This window comes from Notechis scutatus, chromosome 2 (assembly GCF_049901735.1).
Source record: "Notechis scutatus isolate UNSWTSFEM ecotype Mainland chromosome 2, rNotScu1.2, whole genome shotgun sequence".
NCBI classification, from domain to species: domain Eukaryota; kingdom Metazoa; phylum Chordata; class Lepidosauria; order Squamata; family Elapidae; genus Notechis; species Notechis scutatus.
This window is the reverse complement of record NC_142010.1, coordinates 26,267,768-26,286,848: the sequence shown is the minus strand read 5'-3', so window position 1 is coordinate 26,286,848 and position 19,081 is coordinate 26,267,768. Positions and strand designations below refer to the sequence as shown.

Below are 19,081 nucleotides of genomic sequence, written 5' to 3'. Positions count from 1 at the left end.
TTCTGACACTGATGAAAATTAATGGCATATTTTTCCAGCCAGCTTAAACTAAAGAGCACCCAGAAAGGGAGTGGAAGCAGTGATGTTCTCTACTATATTAGATACCAGAAAAAAACATAAAATCATTGTTTGTTCACTTACTTTCTAACATTTCACATATACTGAATGTATGTATCATTTTTTTCTGTACCCTATAAAAAGACTTGACCCTCCCCAGTACATTTTACTTGGTGTGTGCTGTCCCAGCCAGTCTATGGAAATTGGATAGTTACTTAGGAATTATGAGCTGTCCCCTTAAGGGAATGCATCATGGTAAATGTAGTTAAAGGTTAAATCCTAAGTTGTATTAACAGAGGGATACAGTCAAGATCAAGGGAAGTACTAATACCACTCTATAAAGCCTTAGTAAGACCACACCTAGAGTACTGCATCCAGTTTTGGTCACCACATTATAAAAAAGATGTTGAGGCTCCAGAAAAAGTACAGAGAAGAGCAACCAGGATGATTAGGGGACTAGAGGCTCAAACATACAACGAACGGTTGCAGGAACTGGGCTTGGCTAGTCTAGTAAAGAGAAGGACCAGGGGAGACATGATAGCAGTCTTCCAATATTTGAAGGGCTGCCACAGGGAGGAAGGGGCCAAGCTATTTTCTAAAGCTCCCGTAGGCCAGACAAGGAATAATGGATGGAAACCGAACAAGGAGAGATTCAACCTGGAAATAAGGAGAAACTTTCTGACAGTGAGAACAATCAACCAATGGAACAGCTTGCCCTCGGAAGTTGTGGGAGCGCCATCAGTTGAGACTTTCAAGAAGAGATTGGACTGCCATTTGTCAGAAATGGTGTAGAGTCTCCTGCTTGGGCAGGAGGTTGGACTAGATGACCTACAAGGTCCCTTCCAACTCTGATTATATGTATCTGTATCTAAGGTATCCTGGGAAATGTAGTCCATATCACGGAACCACATCTGTAATCCCAATTGGTCACTAATTTGACCCTTGAGTTGGGGGAGTTTTCCTCACTTTTGCCTGAACTCCCTAACTCATGGCAGCTGCTTTCTATCGCTACAAGATGGGTTAGGAGATAACCATCTTTTACTACAAGGCAGATATACAAAGGATTGGTCATTAAAGAAGAACTTCGTCACAAATGTGAGTTATGAAGATACCTGATGAACCAATAAATGTACTTTGTTATGGACGTCTTGTTGAGTTTATCTGCATCTGCACAGCTACAAATCCACTATTGTGCAGAGACAGAAAATGGTGTTTCATATTTTTAGTGATGGAAATAACCACTTTGCAGAGCTAAAAATCTCTCAAATTCAGAGATCTTATCAGCTCCACACCAGACTCTGGGTGCCTGAACCTGGAGGCAAAAGTAAGACACAAAGATCTCTATGGAGATTCTCACTCATCCAGGTGAGGGGTCTCCAACATTTCTGACTTTGAGGAAGTGGGGCAGAGGTGATGCTGCTTAAACAAATGGAGCTTCCTGCTCAGGCACAAGCACCCACCTCTCATGCAAATGAAGGTTCTTGTGTGAGCGCTCACCAGTCACAGAAGTGGAGCTATGCACACTTGCCCACTTTGTAGCCCAGTTCTGAATGGGCTGCGGCCTAGCACTAGGCCATGGCCTGGGGTCTGGGGACCCCAATGCAAGTCATGGTTGTCCCAAAGTTGCTTTTTCAGGAAGCAGCTGGGCTTTCTTGTTTTTCTTTGAAGATAACAGATAATCAGAGTTGGAAGGGACCTTGTAGGTCATCTAGTCCAACCCCCTGCCCAAGCAGGAGACTCTACACCATTTCTGACAAATGGTAGTCCAATCTCTTCTTGAAAGTCTCAAGTGGTGATGCTCCCACAACTTCCGAGGACAACTGCTGTTCCATTGGTTGATTGTTCTCACTATCGGAAAGTTTCTCCAGGTTAAATCTCTCCTTGTTCTTTTTCCATCCATTATTCCTTGTCTGGCCTTCGGGTGCTTTAGAAAATAGCTTGATTCCTTCCTCTCTGAGGCAGCCCCTCAAATATTGGAAGATTGCTATCATGTTTCGCTGGTCCTTCTCTTCACTAGACTAGGCAGGCCCAGTTCCTGTAACTGTTCTTCTTATGTTTTAGTCTCCAGTCCCCTAATCATCCTGTTTCCTCCTCTGTGTACTTTTTCTACAGTCTCAACATCTTTTTTATAGTGTGGTGACCAAAACTGGATGCAGTACTCTAGGTGTGGTCTTACTAAGGCTTTATAGAGTGGTATTAGTACCTTCCTTGATCTTGACTGTATCCCTCTGTTAATATAACTTAAGATTGCATTAGCTTTTTTGTCTGCTGCTGCACACGGCTGGCTCCTATTTAGCTGGTTGTCCATTAAGACTCCAAGATGTTTTGCTTCTCATTCGTGAGTTGAAGAAGTTTCTTGGATGATAAGCGAAATGTCTTCAAAGAAAAACCAGAGAGTCCAGTTGCCTCTTGAAAAAGGATTTTTGGGGTACTTCCCCTCATGCTTCCCTGGGCAGAGGGAGCCTTGGCTGGTAGCCCCCCACAACCTAATCCCATCACCACCCCACAAATCTGATTTCTCTACTTCCCCCATGGTCTCTTCATGGTCCCCAGAGTGTCCTTGCTGCAGCTGGAAGATGCCTCTTGCAAAGCAGGGTTGCCAATGCTGGATATTTAAGCCTACGTACATCTAGGTTTCTAGATTTTTTTTTTAAAAAAAATTAAAATCTAAACTTCTCTTTACTTCACATATTGCATATATCGAATAGGTAAAAAGTAGTTTGAAGCAGATTTACATGTAGTCCTTGACCTACAACAGTTTGTTTAGTGATCATTGAAAGTTACAACCACACTTTAAAAAAAAATGACCTATGACTGTTTTTCATAACTTACGACCATTGCTCCCCAGGATCATCTGACCAAAATTCATACACTTGGCAACTGTGATTGGCTGTCTGCTAAAATAAAGCCAGGTCATACACACACTTCAAAGTAAACCAGGAAGCCTTTATTTATTTATTTAGTTTGATTTGTCAAACACTTACAAGATAATAGGTATAAGTATATACATAGTTATAAATACATAAAATGGGTACATATAAGAAAAATAAATGAAACAATAGGACAGGGTGGAGAGCAATATTCTGTTGTTGGGGAAGGTGTGTGTGGCAATTAAACATGACTGCAAGTACATTGTGCTATGCTGCAATGTGTCCTGTTCTTGGAACGCAAAGAAGTCTTGCAATAAAGCAGAAAGAAGGCGATGAGTTATGAGGAAGACCAAAAATAGGCAAGCCTGGCCTATTGAGGCAAAAGACACACTACTGGGGGTTTGTCTGGTTATAGATGCATGTGGTAGAGGAGGAAAAAATAAGGTCAGAAAAAAAGAAAATGCAGATAGCAACATCCATTCAAATTTTTCTTATGTAAAATAGAGTTTTAGTATTTTTTTTTTTAGTATTTAGTGTTTATTTGATTTGTCAATCGCTTACAAGATACAGGTATAAGAATAAATATAGTTTTGAATACATGAGATAGATACTTATAATAAAAATAAAAAACAATAGGACAGGGACGGTAGGCACGTTGGTGCACTTATGCATGCCCCCTACAGGCCTCTTAGGAAGGGGGTGAGGTCAATCATAGACAGTCTAAGGTTAAAGTTTTTGGGGTTTGGGGAAGAAACCACAGAGTCAGGTAGAGTATTCCAAACATTGACCACTCTGTTGCTGAAGTCGTATTTCCTGCAATCAAGTTTGGTGCGGTTAACCTTGAGTTTGTATCTATTTGTGTGCTGTTATGGTTGAAGCTGAAGTATTCATTGACAGGTAAGTCGTTGCAATGTATACCATACTTAGATCAGACCGAAGACGGCGTAATTCAAGGTTTTCTAGGTCTAGAATTTCAAGTCTGGTGGCATAAGGTATTCTACAACGAGTAGAGGAGTGGAGAACTCTTCTTGTGAAATATTTTTGGACTTTCTCAACTGTGCTAACATCAGATACGTAATGTGGGTTCCAGACTGATGAGCTGTATTCGAGTATTGGTCTAGCAAATGTTTTGTATGCTCTGGTTAGTAGTGTGATATTACCAGAAAAAAAGCTACGTAGGATTAGATTAACAACTCTTAATGCCTTTTTGGCTATGTAGTTACAGTGGGCTCTAGCACTTAGATCATTAGAGATGAGTATTCCAAGGTCCTTTACAGAGCTTGGATCATCAACAAGGTCTTGACTATTCAGCTTGTATTTTATTTTCTGGGTTTCTTTTGCCAATATGTAAGACAGAGCATTTATTTGTTGAGATTTGAAGTTGCCATTTGTTTGACCATTCTGATACATAGTTGTACATATGAATGTACAGCTGAACCCATATATGCAACCTTCTACAATGCTGTTACAAATCTGGGACTGGAACAACTAGTAACCAACAATACTAGACTTAACAACTGCCTCGATCTCATCTTCTGCAATAATTTGAATTTAATTTATGGAATACAAACTAAAGAACCCTTTTCCAACAGTGACCACAACATGATTGACTTTTGTCTCAACATACGTCCACACAAAAATCATCACAATGACGTAATCCCCAATTATAACTTCAAAAAAGGCAACTATGATCTTATAGACAACGATCTCTCATCCCTTGATAGGCAATCTCTATTCACTGGATGCAATACTGTTGAAGACCATTACAACATATTTTTACTTGAAGTCAAAACATCCATCAAACTATATGTACCAATAACAACTCCCAAAACAAACAAACAAACAAAACAGATTACCCATAACAATAAGGAAACTTCAATCCAAAAAGAGATCACTCTGGCGGAAAAACAAATCTGGTCACGTTGCCAACTTCAAAAGCCGATACACAAATTTATGCCACCAGATAAAGACTGAATGCACCAATTATCACATTAAACAAGAGGAAAACCTACGCACCAATTCCACCCGCGCTTTTTACAATTTTGAAAACAACAAACTAAAAGATTCAAGGTCCATCCCACCCCTGATAGGACCTAATGGTAAAGACTGCAACAACGACACCGTTAAAGCCAACATCTTTAACACATTCTTTGGCTCAATATTTGTAACCAGCAATGGATCATGTCCAGTATTTCCTAACCGAACCACAGAAAAAGACAATGACCTAATACATATCGATTTTACAGAAGACAATGTTGAAAAAGCACTACACAATTTAAAACAATCTCTATTTATTGGACCAGACGGAATATGTGCCTACTTCTTTAAAAAGCTATCCACTGCCATAGCCGAACCTCTAAGCATAATCTTTGAAAAATCTTTCAGGACCAGCTCCTTGCCAAAACTATGGTCACAAGCCATGGTCATCCCCATCTTCAAAAAGGAAGACCCCAGCCTAGTTGAAAATTACAGACCAATCTCTTTATGCTGCATCACCTGTAAAGTCATGGAATCAATTATTAACCAATCCATTATCCTCCACTTAAAAAAATATAGGCAATGAGGTAGAAAAGTTGTAAGTTTTGAGGTAATGAATTAATCAGTGTTTGATTAAAGTAATGGGGTAGTATTCTGCAAGGAAAGGGTTAATTGTTTTACTAGCAGCTGTTATTTACTGGGTGTGAGGAATTTATTGCTCCCTGTAAACAATAGGTTGTAACAGGATGTTCAAAAGCACGCTGGATTATTGAAAGAGAGCAAAACTCGCTGAATTAAAACACTTTAACTACAATCAATATGTCTCTGAATAAGATTGTTTTCTAATAGTTTCCCAAAGTTCTTCAAGTTGAGTAGTAGTAAAAATACAGTCCAGAAATTTGGGTTAACCAATCTAATCTGTCCTTTATTTTATTTATTTATTTATTTATTTTATTTGCCAATTGTTTACAAGATAATAAGTATAAGTGTATACATAGTTGTGAATACATGAAATGGGTACATATAAGAAAAATAAAAGAAGAATAAGAGAAACAATAGGACAGGGACGGTAGGCACGTTGGTGCGCTTATGCACGCCCCCTACAGACCTCTTAGGAAAGGGGTGAGGTCAATAGTAGACAGTCTAAGGTTAAAGTTTTTGGGGTTTGGGGAAGAAACTACAGAGTCGGGTAGAGTATTCCAGACATTGACCACTCTATTGCTGAAGTCGTATTTCCTGCAATCAAGTTTGGTGCGGTTAACTTTGAGTTTGTATCTATTGTGTGCTCTTGTGTGCTGTTATGGTTGAAGCTGAAGTATTCATTGACAGGTGGGACATTGCAATGTATGATTTTATATACCATGCTTAAATCAGACCGAAGACGGCGTAATTTTCTAGTTCTAGAATTTCAAGTCTGGTGGCATAAGGTATTCTACAACGAGTAGAGGAGTGGAGAACTCTTCTTGTGAAATATTTCTGGACTTTCTCAATTGTGCTAATATCAGATACGTAATGTGGGTTCCAGACTGATGAACTGTATTCGAGTATTGGTCTAGCAAATGTTTTGTATGCTCTGGTTAGTAGTGTGATATTACCAGAGAAAAAGCTACGTAGGATTAGGTTAACAACTCTTAATGCCTTTTTGGCTATGTAGTTGCAGTGGGCTCTAGCACTTAGATCATTAGAGGTGAGTATTCCAAGGTCCTTTACAGAGCTTGGGTCATCAACAAGATCTTGACTATTCAGCTTGTATTTTATTTTCTGATTTTTTTGCCAATATGTAAGACAGAGCATTTATTTGTTGAGATTTGAAGTTGCCATTTGTTTGACCATTCTGATACATAGTCAAGATCTTTTTGTAGGGTAGCAGTATTGTCTGTGGTATTGAACAGCTTTACATCATCAGCGAAAAGAATGCAATTGCTCTTAATATGATCACAGAGGTCATTTATGTAGAGTATGAAGAGAGTTGGTCCTAGAACACTGCCTTGGGGACACCACTATTGACAGGTACAGAATTTGATAGGACGCTCCCAATTTTGACCATTTGTTGTCTGTTTGCCAGGAATGCTTCTATCCATTTATTCAGTTGTCCAGAGATACCATAGGATTTTATTTTTAGGAGTAGTTTGTCGTGTACCACTGAATCAAAGGCTTTACAGAAGTCTATGTAGATTGCGTCTATTGCTTTGCCCTGGTCGAGTTGTGTCGTCCATATGTTTTTGCAGTGTAAGAGTTGCAGATTACAGGATAGTTTTTTTCTGAAACCAAATTGTTTATTGGAGAGTAGGTTGTTTGTCTCTAAGTGGAGGATGATGGATTGGTTAATAATTGATTCCATGACTTTACAGGTGACGCAGCATAAGGAGATTGGTCTGTAATTTTCAACTAGGCTTGGGTCTCCCTTTTTGAAGATGGGGATGACTGTGGCTTGTGACCATAGGTTAGGCAAGGAGCTGGTCCTGAAAGATTTTTCAAAGATTATGCTTAGAGGTTTGGCTATGGCAGTGGATAGCTTTTTTAAGAAGTAGGCACATATTCCATCCGGTCCAATAGATAGAGATGGTTTTAGATTGCGTAGTGCTTTTCAACATTGTCTTCTGTAAAATCGATATGTATTAGATCATTGTTGTTATCTGTGGTACGGCTAGGAAATACTGGGCATGATCCATTGCTGTTTACAAATACTGAGCCGAAGAATGTGTTAAAGAGCTTGGCTTTAATGGTGTCGTCGTTGCAGTCTTTACCATCAGGTCCTATCAAGGGTGGGATAGACCTTTACTTTTAAAGTTACTTCTAGCTGCAATATCTTTTTTTTTCTTTACTAAATCTGACAGTCACTCCCGATCATTAATCGTAGCTAATTTCTTCCTTTGAGTCCCACTTTCCAAGGAAAATTCCACTGCAGAAATTGGAGTGATTCTTATCAAGACTAAGCGCGCTGTTACAAGATCTTTCCTTTCTTTTTCACTTCCGTCTCAGCTGCCTGTCTCAGCTGGAGTCTGTCTGGCAAGAACAAAGAATTCTTATTCCACAGGAAATATATGCACGTGTAAATCTTGTAACAATCCTGGGTAATTAGAAGGCTGGTGTAGGGTCTCCTGCTTGGGCAGGGGTGGGTGGGGGGTTGGACTAGATGACCTATAAGGTCCCTTCCAACTCTGATTATCTATTAATGCTGAAAAAAGTAACAAGAGTTAGACAACTTGCAGACCTCAGCTAATAGTTAGGAATAGAGATGCCCTGCAGCAAATCAAATGTGTATTAGATAACTCCTAGGGCGTTCATTAGCCAAGACTTGGGAATAGGGACAGCTAGAGACCAATAGAACAAATTGTAGAATTATTACTAAAATATTTATTAGATGATATTTCTTATTATCTCATTTTGTCCCACCTTCTCCTTTATTAAAAAGGTATAAAACTTGCTCAATCCTTTGTTCTTGGCTCTTGGCATTTTGGCCAGGAGCCCTTTTCTTTAGAGTACTCCGATAAATAGCCATCAGAAAACCTGCACCTCATGTCTGGCATCCATCACCGGCTTTGGCACCAGGCTCAGACCTGGATTGGGGACAACAACTGACTTGCAGTTATGACAGTTGCAGTGTCCCAGGGTCACATGGTTCCCTTTTGTGACCTTTTAACAAGGAAAGTCAATGGGGAAGCCAAATTCACTTAGCAACCATGTTACTAACTTAACAAGATCAGTGATTCACTTAACAACTTTGGCAAGAAAGGTCATAAAATGGGGCTAAATTCACTTAACAAATGTCTCAGCCACATCAATTTTGGGCTTCATTATGTTAGTAAGTGAAGGAATACCTGTATTATTATTTTTGTTGCCTAGGTAGTTTTGGGTAGAATCTGGCTTGCTTCCCTGATTGGAAACCCTGATTAAACAAGGAAAAATAATTAAAACTACTGTGATTTTTTTTTGGTTATCTGAATTCTTTATGTAATTATCTTTCTGTATGCAATTGTATAATTAAGTTTTGAGTTTTATAGCAATAAAATAACAATATTAAATTAAAAAGAAAACAAACGGATCGAAGTGCAGACTCGATGGACCACTAGCTCACTTTCTGCCATCAGTTTTGTATGTTTCTATGTAGAATCTGGGAGGGAGGGAGGGAGGGAGGGATTGGCATGAAATCTTTTAGGAACCCCCCATCGACAACCCTGTTTGCAAACAGAGCATCTAAGAGGTCCAGCAGTCACTTCTCCCCTCAGGGAAGAAGGTCAGGGGCAGGAGATGGGGGTGGGGAAGCTGCTGAGGATTATAAAATGGAGGCCAGGACTGACTCTGTGGCTAGAAGACCTCCAAGGTCCCTTCCAACTTTATGCTTATATTTATGTAGTGTAATATTGGAGGTGGTGACCCTTTAAGAGCTGTAGGCAACGAAATTTCATTTTACATGTATGCCGATTAGTGTACATTCAAAGTAACAATAAAGTTATTCTATTCTACTCTATTCCATTGCATTCCATTCTGTCATTCTATTCCATTCCATCATTCTATTCTGTTCCTTTCCATTCCATTCCGTCATTCTGTTCTATTCCATTCCATTCCATTGTGACTTAGGACTTCCATAGTCATTTCCTACAACAGGTCCTCTTGTTGAAGTTCCATGGAATATGCTCATCCAGGCAGGTGAAATACTTGCTTAGTCATTCTAGAACAGGGTGAGGCTCTCCAAAGGCAGCTTCTTTACCAACTCACTAACCTAGATGCAACTAAGCCATGTTTAGGGCACTTAGGCTTCTCCAGCATTGATGCTAATGATCTTCCAGCCATAACAATTCTCTGGACATTCAGACATAAACCACCAATATATCTTGATGTAAAAAAAAATCCATTCATCCTGATGCAAGTTCCATTTTTAGATTGGTGAATTAAAAGAGAATTTTCTATTCTTTCCAGGGATTCTCTGCTTAAGGAATATTATCTTTATATTCCAGGGCTCGGTGTCCTTTGAGTTGGTGGCTGTGTATTTCATGGAGGAAGAGTGGGCACTGCTGGAGTCCAGCCAAAAAGCCTTGCACAGGGAAGTTATGCTGGAGAATTCTAAGGAATGTGAGCCTTCTGGGTAAATATCCTCTTTAATTAATTAGAAGAACGTCTTTTGTTGTTGGAAGCATTCAGGGAACATATCCCAGCAAGAAGGAATTGATGTTCTGTTTATCCAAAGCTCTGAGCAAGGGGATTCGGAGGTACCTGCTCAGATGGGGTAATTTTCCATCTGCAATGGGAGGGCTCTTCCAAGTAATATATCTTCCAGTTTCTCTCTAATCTTATTCAGAGGATAGATTGACTCAACATTTCTCTCTGATTTCTGTTCTCTTGGGCCATCTAACTTTCTAGATGGCCTCCATATGAGTGGCTGTTTCTTGGACAGATTGTTTGGGCAGATCCTGATGCGTCCTTACTCTGAAGTCCCTGTAGAATTCATAACAAGCTTCTTGTCCACAGAGCACTCAACAGGTTATTGTCCCCTCCAGCAATGGGCCATTCTCTGAAGACCACTTGAAATCTGCAATTGGTACAAAATATAGTAGCCACAAGCTAGCTAGTGAGAACTCTATGCTGCCTAGAGTTATCTCAGTGAGATGGACAGCATAGAACTTCAATAACAAATAAAAATAAGTAAGTAAACATGCATACATAATACTTGTGTTGTGGGAGCTACACTGGTAGCCAGAAGGTTTTGGAGTACAACTCGAAGTGCTGGTATTAACCTACAAAGAACTTCATGATTTGGCACTTGGGTCCCTGTAGGATTGTCTGTTTTTCTGGCTTTAAGACTAGAATAAAGATTAAGAATCATCTATTTCAAATGAATCTATCTATCCAGCGCTCTACTCCTGGAATGGATGTTACAGGTTCCTTCTCCATGAGATGTTCAAGAGAGAGAATTTTTCTGTGACATCACCCTCTCTTTGGAGCAACCTTCAAGAGGCTTTTGCTCCCAAGTTTTAGGAAGAATTCAAAAACAGGAATTTTAAAAGCACATTTGGGGATTGCCCCCTGTACTTTGGAAGTCTACCTCCATTAATTAAAATTTAAATGCTGATGTGATTTATACATTGTTATCTTATATTTGATTCCTGATTGCTGTCATATAATGATTTGGTACTAACATAAATTTTAATTTTAGTAATATAATGTTAGGAATGTAAGTCACCTAACAGTTATTTGGGTTGGAAATATATAAACCAGGATAGACATTTTAATACTATGTCTTTAAGAGAATACTAAATCTGTAATTGGGTGTGGTTCCTCAAACGGCCATAAGATGGAGCCAGAAACCTGGGTTGTTTTAGTCTCAGAAGAGAGTGTGAGTGAGTCTCTGTTTCCTTCTGTTGGAGAGTTTTGTCGTTCCTCCTAATTGACTGTTATTCTTGGATTTGATGTAAGTCTGTTACTGAACTGTTTTTGATACTGGACTTTGTTATTGGATTATCCCTGGACTGAAAACTGACTGATTTAACCATGAATGACTTGGACTATGTTTGAATTTTGCTTAAACGTTTATTGGAAGTAAAAACCTACATTTACTGTACAGTGTATCTGTGTGCTGTGTGTGTATTATTCAACATTACTCTCACTACATCTCCCTGTATGCGCTCATTCTCCTAACGGGGAATTACCTCAACATATATTGCCCCGAGTTCTTACAAAATGTGACGGTACAAAAATGTACTAAATTAAATAAATATAGATGCTACTTCAAAATAAGCTAAAACTTCCCTTCCCCGTCTTTTGTTTTACTTTTAATGCAGTCTCCTCCACATAGTGTTAATATCAGGCCTGCCTCCATTCAAAACTCAAAGAAAACCCCCAACTCCATTGATTTAGAGAAGAGATAGTTTTACTAATTTGAAGTGATAGCAAATCTCCCTTTCAGTTCTCATGGGACTATACCAGTTCATTTCCCCATCCCAAATACCCAAGCCCCCCCTCCCTCCCCGTTACTATGGCAGCCAAAAAATAGCAAGCACACTGAAGAAACCAATGCTGGAGATCCGGCTGACAGTTCCTACTCCATGTTAGTACTTAGAAGAATGTAACTTGCTTTGAATAGATGAGCCACAAGAGCTGCTTCTGCTCTTGAATCATTATATTATGTTTGAAGAGTAATGTGGAGTCCTTAGAACTCTCTGAGCTCGGTTGTTTTCTTGCAGATGTTTCATTATCCACATTATCCAACATCTTCAGTGCTAGAGATGTTACTTAGTTGAGTAATAAAACATCTGCAAGAAAAAAAAACCAAGCTCGGAGAGCACTAAGGACTCCAAAGTTCAACCCTGAGCTATTCTTTTCTATTGAATAGCAATAGTAATATTGGGAGCTTATATACATTTCCTGCTCACTCGCTTTTATGAGAACTATAAAAACAAAGACAAATAGGCTGAAAAACAGCTTCTACCCCAGGGCAATAGTTCTTTTGAATGCTGCTGTATAAGTGCAGTGTTGGTGTGGTGTTGGGGGTTTTAGATTCAATGTGCGGAGGGTGAAGGACGTGTCTGTTTATTTTCATGGTCATGATGTGCACTGAAGATGGGGTTTGATTTCGTTGTACGAGGTGCAATGACAATAAAGTAAAGTAAAATTAGTGAAGTAAATGTACCCTTCCTCATGTTCCCAGTGCTTCAGGTTGATGATCAATTGTGCATAATGTGCCTTGGAAACATTTTTTTAAAAAATACAGCTTTTCTAGTCATTAGAAGTCATATTTATGCACAGTGATCCTCTACAAAGCATAACACATGTCCATAACTATGGCTACTTTGGAAAACGTGGAGACATAAATTTAACAAGGCCACAATTACTTTCTGTATTTTGATCTTTTCTTCCTTCACTTAAACTTATTACCCTCTTGCTGATAACTGATAGAAACTAACACCATAAATTAATTACAAGAAACCACCACAAAAATGTCCTAAAAGCCAAGTTGGAAGGACTGCAAACTATCATAAACTTTGCTTTGTTTCATAAAGCAAATGAACGAAATTGGGAAAACATAGAGATGCTGAAATAACAGATGGAACTACGGGGGAAGGATGACTAAGTTTTTGTTTTAATCGTTTCTAACAAGGAGGATTTTTCTTTCTCCAAGCTGCTGATGGATATGCGATGAACTAAGAAATACAAACAAAAAAAACAAACCCGGAGCTAATGCCATTGCAATCAATTAACTCTGACATGGAAAAAGTGATATTGGAAAATCAAGGGGACCCACAAAGGAAAGAGGGAAGCTGCTCTGTGGAGGAAGAAGACAAGAAATCCTAATTTTATCTCTATCTCTACAACTTCCTGATTCAGCAAACTCACCCCAAAAAAATATATCCAGGATTTGGCAAACTAAACTGAATTCAAGGAAACTCTGCGGAACCAAACTAAATGTAAACAATACGATGATAGGCACCTTGGGGAAAGGGGTTTGTTTTCTTAGTTTGTTTCAAAAATTACACATTCAAAAGAAAATATATCCAGAAGTATTTCATGAGAAGAGTACTACATCCCTCTGCTTGCAACAGAATACCCTACACCACCAGGCTTGAAATGTTGGGCTTGGACAACCTAGAACTACGCCACCTATGGTTGGACTTAAGCGTAGTACACAAAATTATCTGCTACAATGTCCTACCAGTCAATGACTACTTCAGTTTCAATCAAAACAATACAAGAGCACCCAACAGATACAAACTCAATGTAAACTTAATTGCAGAAAGTACGACTTTAGCAACAGAGTGGCCAATGCCTGGAATGCACTACCTGACTCTGTAATTACATCCTCTAACCCCCACTCCTTTAACCTCAAACTAACCACTATTGACCTCACCCCATTCCTAAGAGGTCTGTAAGAGGTGTGCATAAGTGCACCATCGTGCCTACCATCCCTATTGTATTGTCCCCATTTATTCATACCCATTTCCTGTATTCTTACTCATTTTTATACTTATACCTGTTATCTTGTAAGCGATTGACAAATCAAATAAATAAAATAAAAATGAAATAAAATAAATAAAATGAAATAAAAATGAAATAAAAATGAAATAAAAAAAATAAAAAAAATAAATATATATATATATAAAATAAAATAATAAAATAATAAAATAAAATAAAATAAAATAAAATAAAATAAAATAAAATAAAAAATAAAATAAAATAAATAATAAAATAATAAAATAAAATAAAATAAAATAATAAAATAAAAAAAATAAAAATAAAAATAAAAAAAATAAAAATAAAAATAAAAATAAAATAATAGGGACCCACAGCATTCTGTCCTAGGACTGGTGCTTTTAATATATTTATAAATGATCTGGAAACAGGCATGACTAATAGAAGAGTCAGGTTTGCTGATGTCACTGTTGGAGAAAAATCTCAGAGTTCCTTCAGCATCCTTCTTTCTCAATCACCCAACTCCAAATACTTTTATTAAGAGTTTAAAACAGGTAAACACAGAAAGTTCAGCAACAGTTTTTGTGGGCGAGACCTTGAGCAGATGGTCTAGTAAGCTTCTATAGTACAAAGAAATAAAGAGGTAAAACCGCATTCACTATTAAAAGCATCTAGTATGTTTCATTCATTTCTGCATATTCAGGAAGTCTTGTTGTGGTTTCAGCAGTTAAACTTTCGTCTTCTAGGAATTTATTTCTTAGCATCCACTACAATTGGCAGTTAGCTCAAAAGATAACCACATCCTGCCATCTGCAGGGTATCTGAAGCATTTGCCATCAGATTTCCAAGTAAAGCAGCAAAGGAGAGTTGAGGATCAGAGCAAATGGTCATTGATCCCAGTAATTGTCTAAAAATATCTCTCGACCTCCACCTGCAATTCAATCTTTTTTAAATTTAATTTTATTTTCCAAATTACACATCGCTATTTACATTGTTAACAGTATTGTGTCATAAATATTACATATACTTACATTTATTTCTATACATTAATCCTTATTCCTATGTTCTGTCCACTTATACCATTTATCCCATACCACATAGTATTCTGATTCCTCCTTGCCTTTTAGTTCTATTGTAGGTTTGTCCATCTCAGCACATTCTAATATTTTTTATATTAACATCTCTTCGGATGGTATGTTTTCTAATTTCCAACCCTGCGTGAAAACTATCCTCACTGCTGTTATTATATCCAATGTGATGTATTGGATTTGTTTGCTAAATTTCCCTCTAATTATTCCCAGTAGGAATAGTTCGCTTAAGTTCTATTTGATGTTCTGTTATCTCCTGTAGCCATCTTTGTACCTTTGCCCAATATTTTCTAGCTTTGGGGCATTGCCACAACATATAAAAAGAATGTTCCATCTTTCTGCTTGCATTTCCAGTACTCTGTTTCCTATTACCTGCAGTAAATAATCCAGAAGTAACAGAATTTCTGGACTTTGCAGTCTTTACCTTAAAACATAAGTAAATACCATTAAGGCCATATATATTGCAAAGGGAGGTTGGGAGTGATGGTGTCATGCCCCTGTTGGAATCTGATTCCAGAGGGGGAGGTTGAGCAGCTGACAGGGAGTGGGGATGTGGCTCCGGTGGCTGAGGAAGAAACCGGGGAAGGGCACGGTATGGCTGGGCATTCAGTGGAAAACCCAGGGCCACCCCTCTTCATCCTAGGGCACACAGGGAGGAACGGAGAAGGGAACAGTGTGGCTTATGGGAAAGGAAAGGGCCCTGATCCCCTTATTTAGTTGCAGCTGGGAAAACTGTTTAAAAGGCAAACACGCATAGCAAAGTTGCTGGAAGCAAAGCGTGCATTATCTTTGTTTGTCGAGGCTTATCTGGGTTCTGGCATCCTCCCAACTGTATGTGTTTTGTTATCTTTTGGAAGTCTGCAATTCCTTATCCTGCCCTGTCTTGTTAATTGCTGCTGCTGTGGTTTGTGTTGGTTTTTATTTATAATTTATATGTAGTTTGAGTTCGGACTGAATTTCTTCCCTTTAAAGACTGTTCTTGGGAGAGTTGTTTTTCCAGCCGAAGATAACTGGACATTGGGGGCCAAGTTGGAGGTATTAAAAGGACTTTATCTACTTTTTGACTTTGTTGCTTTTGTGCCATGCCCGGGTCATCATAGATGGGTTTAAGATCAGCTAAGTATACCACAATCTAGATAGTGGCAAGATTTGCCTTCCATTTGTGCTTCTAGTTTTTGTGACCATGGATGGAAAACGTTTCTTGGTCATCTTCCGTGAAGATGAAGTCTGAAGGCAGGCTAAGAAGCAGTGGACAGAAATTAATCAAGGAGAGAACCAACCTAGAACTGAGAATAAATTTCCTGACAGTGAGAATAATTAATCAATGGAACGACTTTCCTCTAGAAGTTGTGTGTGGAGGTTTTTAAAGAAGAGATTGTACTGTCATTTGTCTGAAATGGTACAGAGCTTGAGCAGGGGTTAGACTAGAAGACCTTCAGAGTCCCTTCCAATTCTGTTATTCTATTATTCCCTATCATACTTTTGGGGGTATGGATATGACATCTCCCCACACTTTCCTTTTGGGTAGACTAGACCTCTAATTCTTTCAGACTATCCTCTGTCATCTCTGTCAGCCTCATGTGACCCTGTTCAATTCTATCAAGGTCCTTCTGGAAATGAGATGCCAGAATTGTACAGTGCAGGTGGGTCTCACCTGGAGTATCAAGTAGAGGCGTATAAGGACTCCATGCATCTTAATACAATGCATTAACCATTAACACCACCTGCTGGCTCTTACTTAGTCCATCAGTTATTAATTTCAATTTAATTGTACACATGTTGTGCATTGACAATAAACGTTTGATTGATTGATTCCAGAGTCCTTCTTTGATAATTCCAAGCCATACAACCTTGTATGTCATATATATATATATATATATATATATATATATATATATATATATATATATATATATATATATATATATATATATATATATTCTTAAGTTTTCGCATGGTACTTACATGTATGGCCTTCAGCTTTGTTCGGTATTTTCCCACGTCATTATAGTTGTGCTTTTAAAGTTGTAGCAACGTTTTCAGCAGAATCTCATCTGCCATCATCAGACGGACACAATATAGAAGCCTGATGTATATATGTTTTCTGATATATATATGTTTTCTGAGGTTCTCGGGTATTTGTATGTGGATCTTTGGTTATTCGGGTTTTCTCCCGCGTAAGATTCAAAGTATCTAGGCAACGTTCGGCAAGGTCCCACTCGCCATCTTCAGGCTGGTGCTTTCGGCTTAGTGCCAGTGCAAGCAGTGTGTGACCGGAGCTGCCATCTCTCTATATATACAAGTGGTGGGGGATGGTGTGCTGGGCTGGTTGGCTGTGCTGCAGCCTCTTGATTGGTTGATGGAGTTGATGTTGGTATAATGGGCTGTGTAATGGCCTTTTGTTGTAGAGATATCCTGGATCTTGTGCTGTCATCTCCTGGGTCGTTAGCCTCTTGTGTTTTAACGGCTTGGGTAATGGGTTGTGTGATGGGCTTGTGAGTTCTTTTGTTGTGGTATCCTGGGTCTTGCGTTGTAATCTCCTGGGTCGTTTGTGTTTTGATCTCTTTTCGATTAGCCTCCTGTGTAGTAACAGCTTGGGTAATGGGTTGTGTGATGACCTTGTGAGATTTATTGCTGTGGTATCCTTGGTCTTGTGCTGTGATATCCTGGGTCATTTGCTGTGTTGTGACTTCTTGAGTTCTTGAGGTGTAATTTCTTGAGTTTTCTGATGTGATGTCCTGAGCGGGTGGCTGTGATGTAGCATTTTGGGTTTTAATATGGCTTTGAGTTTGGGGTCTGGGTCTGTGTTCGCTTGGCTTCGAGTTCGTGGTCGTGCCACATCTTCATGGTGGGGTCAGTTCGCTTCATGTATGGTTCAGAGGAGTTTGAAGTGGGTAGTGATGCAGCTGCAGTGCGGCTTCTGGTCTGTGGTCGTGTCTCATCTTCTGTGTGGGTGTGAGTCTGATTTTTACGTGGAAGTGTGGTGGTGGCATCATTGTGTGGTGGGGGCTTCATTGATGAGGAAAACTGGGTGGGCCCAGCACCATTCCTGCAATAAAGCGGAATGGCTGAAATCAGAGCTCGCCCTTCAGATAGGAAATGAACATTTTTCCCTTGGAAAATTAAACCCAGACTTTAACACCAAGTAAATTCACACTTAATATCAAAACAGGGGAAGACTGGGTCCACATCTGGCCCATCCCCTGGAGGCCTCAAGGCTTGAACTGCTAGGGATTACTGCTTAATTTATTACTATTTGCATTTGAAGTGAAAAAATAGATGAAGATGAATGTGTGTGTTGGGGAATTTTCTAAGATCATTTAAAAGGAACCAAAGTGGTCTGTTATCTATCTCTATAGAAGGGTCACCACAAGGTCATTCATTTAAATGAACAATATGATTTGCAATGGAAGAATCCAACAGAGTTATACATACTTGCCCAAAGGGAAATATGTGAATGGGCACGAGATGCCTTCATTGCAGCCTAAAAGAGACCAATTCAAAGTAAAAGAAAGAACCGCATAAAATATACAATCAATTTTACATATTTCATGTACTGTTAAAAGATCCCCCACAATAAGCTCCATGTAGGTTTAGTTCAAACTTTTCTTTAAAAAAAAAAAAGCAGATATAAACAAAAATGTAAAAATAGGAGAAACACATAGAATAATCATAGAGTAGAATAACATGTGGGGAGATGTCATATCCATATTCCAAAAAGTATGATAGGGAATAACAGAATAACAGAGTTGGGAGGGACCTTTAAGGTCTTCTAGTCCAACCCCCTGCTTAAGCAGGAAACCCTACACCACTTCAGACAAATGGTCATCCAATCTCTTCTTAAAAACTTCCAGTGTTGGAGCATTTACAACTTCTGGAGGCAAGCTGTTCCATTGGTTAATTGTTCTGTCAGAAAATTTCTCCTTAGTTCTAGGTTGCTTCTCTCCTTGATTATCTTCCACCCATTGATTCTTGTCCTGCCTTCAGGTGCTTTGGAAAATAGCTTGACTCCCTCTTCTTTGTGGCAACCCCTGAGATATCGGACACCCCTGGTCCTTCTTTTCATCAAACTAGACATACCCAGTTCCAGCAAACGTTCTTTTTTTTAATATAATTTTTATTCTTTAAAAACAAAAATACAAAAATCTCATTTCTATTCACAGTTATTGTGTCATTGTATATACA

The 19,081-nt window shown here is 38.8% G+C and overlaps 1 protein-coding gene and 1 long non-coding RNA gene across 8 annotated transcripts in view; one reads left to right on the top strand and one right to left on the bottom strand.

Annotated features, from left to right (window-relative positions):
- LOC148131951 (uncharacterized) overlaps positions 1 to 9,970 on the bottom strand; it is a 61,617-nt gene extending 51,647 nt beyond the window's left edge. Inside the window, exon 1 of the long non-coding RNA XR_015747232.1 lies at positions 9,714 to 9,970. This is a non-coding gene — a long non-coding RNA (uncharacterized LOC148131951). The remainder of the gene's footprint in view (positions 1 to 9,713) is intronic.
- The window catches only part of LOC113428608 (major histocompatibility complex class I-related protein 1-like), a 684,789-nt gene that overhangs the window by 639,268 nt on the left and 26,440 nt on the right, over positions 1 to 19,081 (top strand). The gene's annotated exons all lie outside the window — the stretch shown is intronic.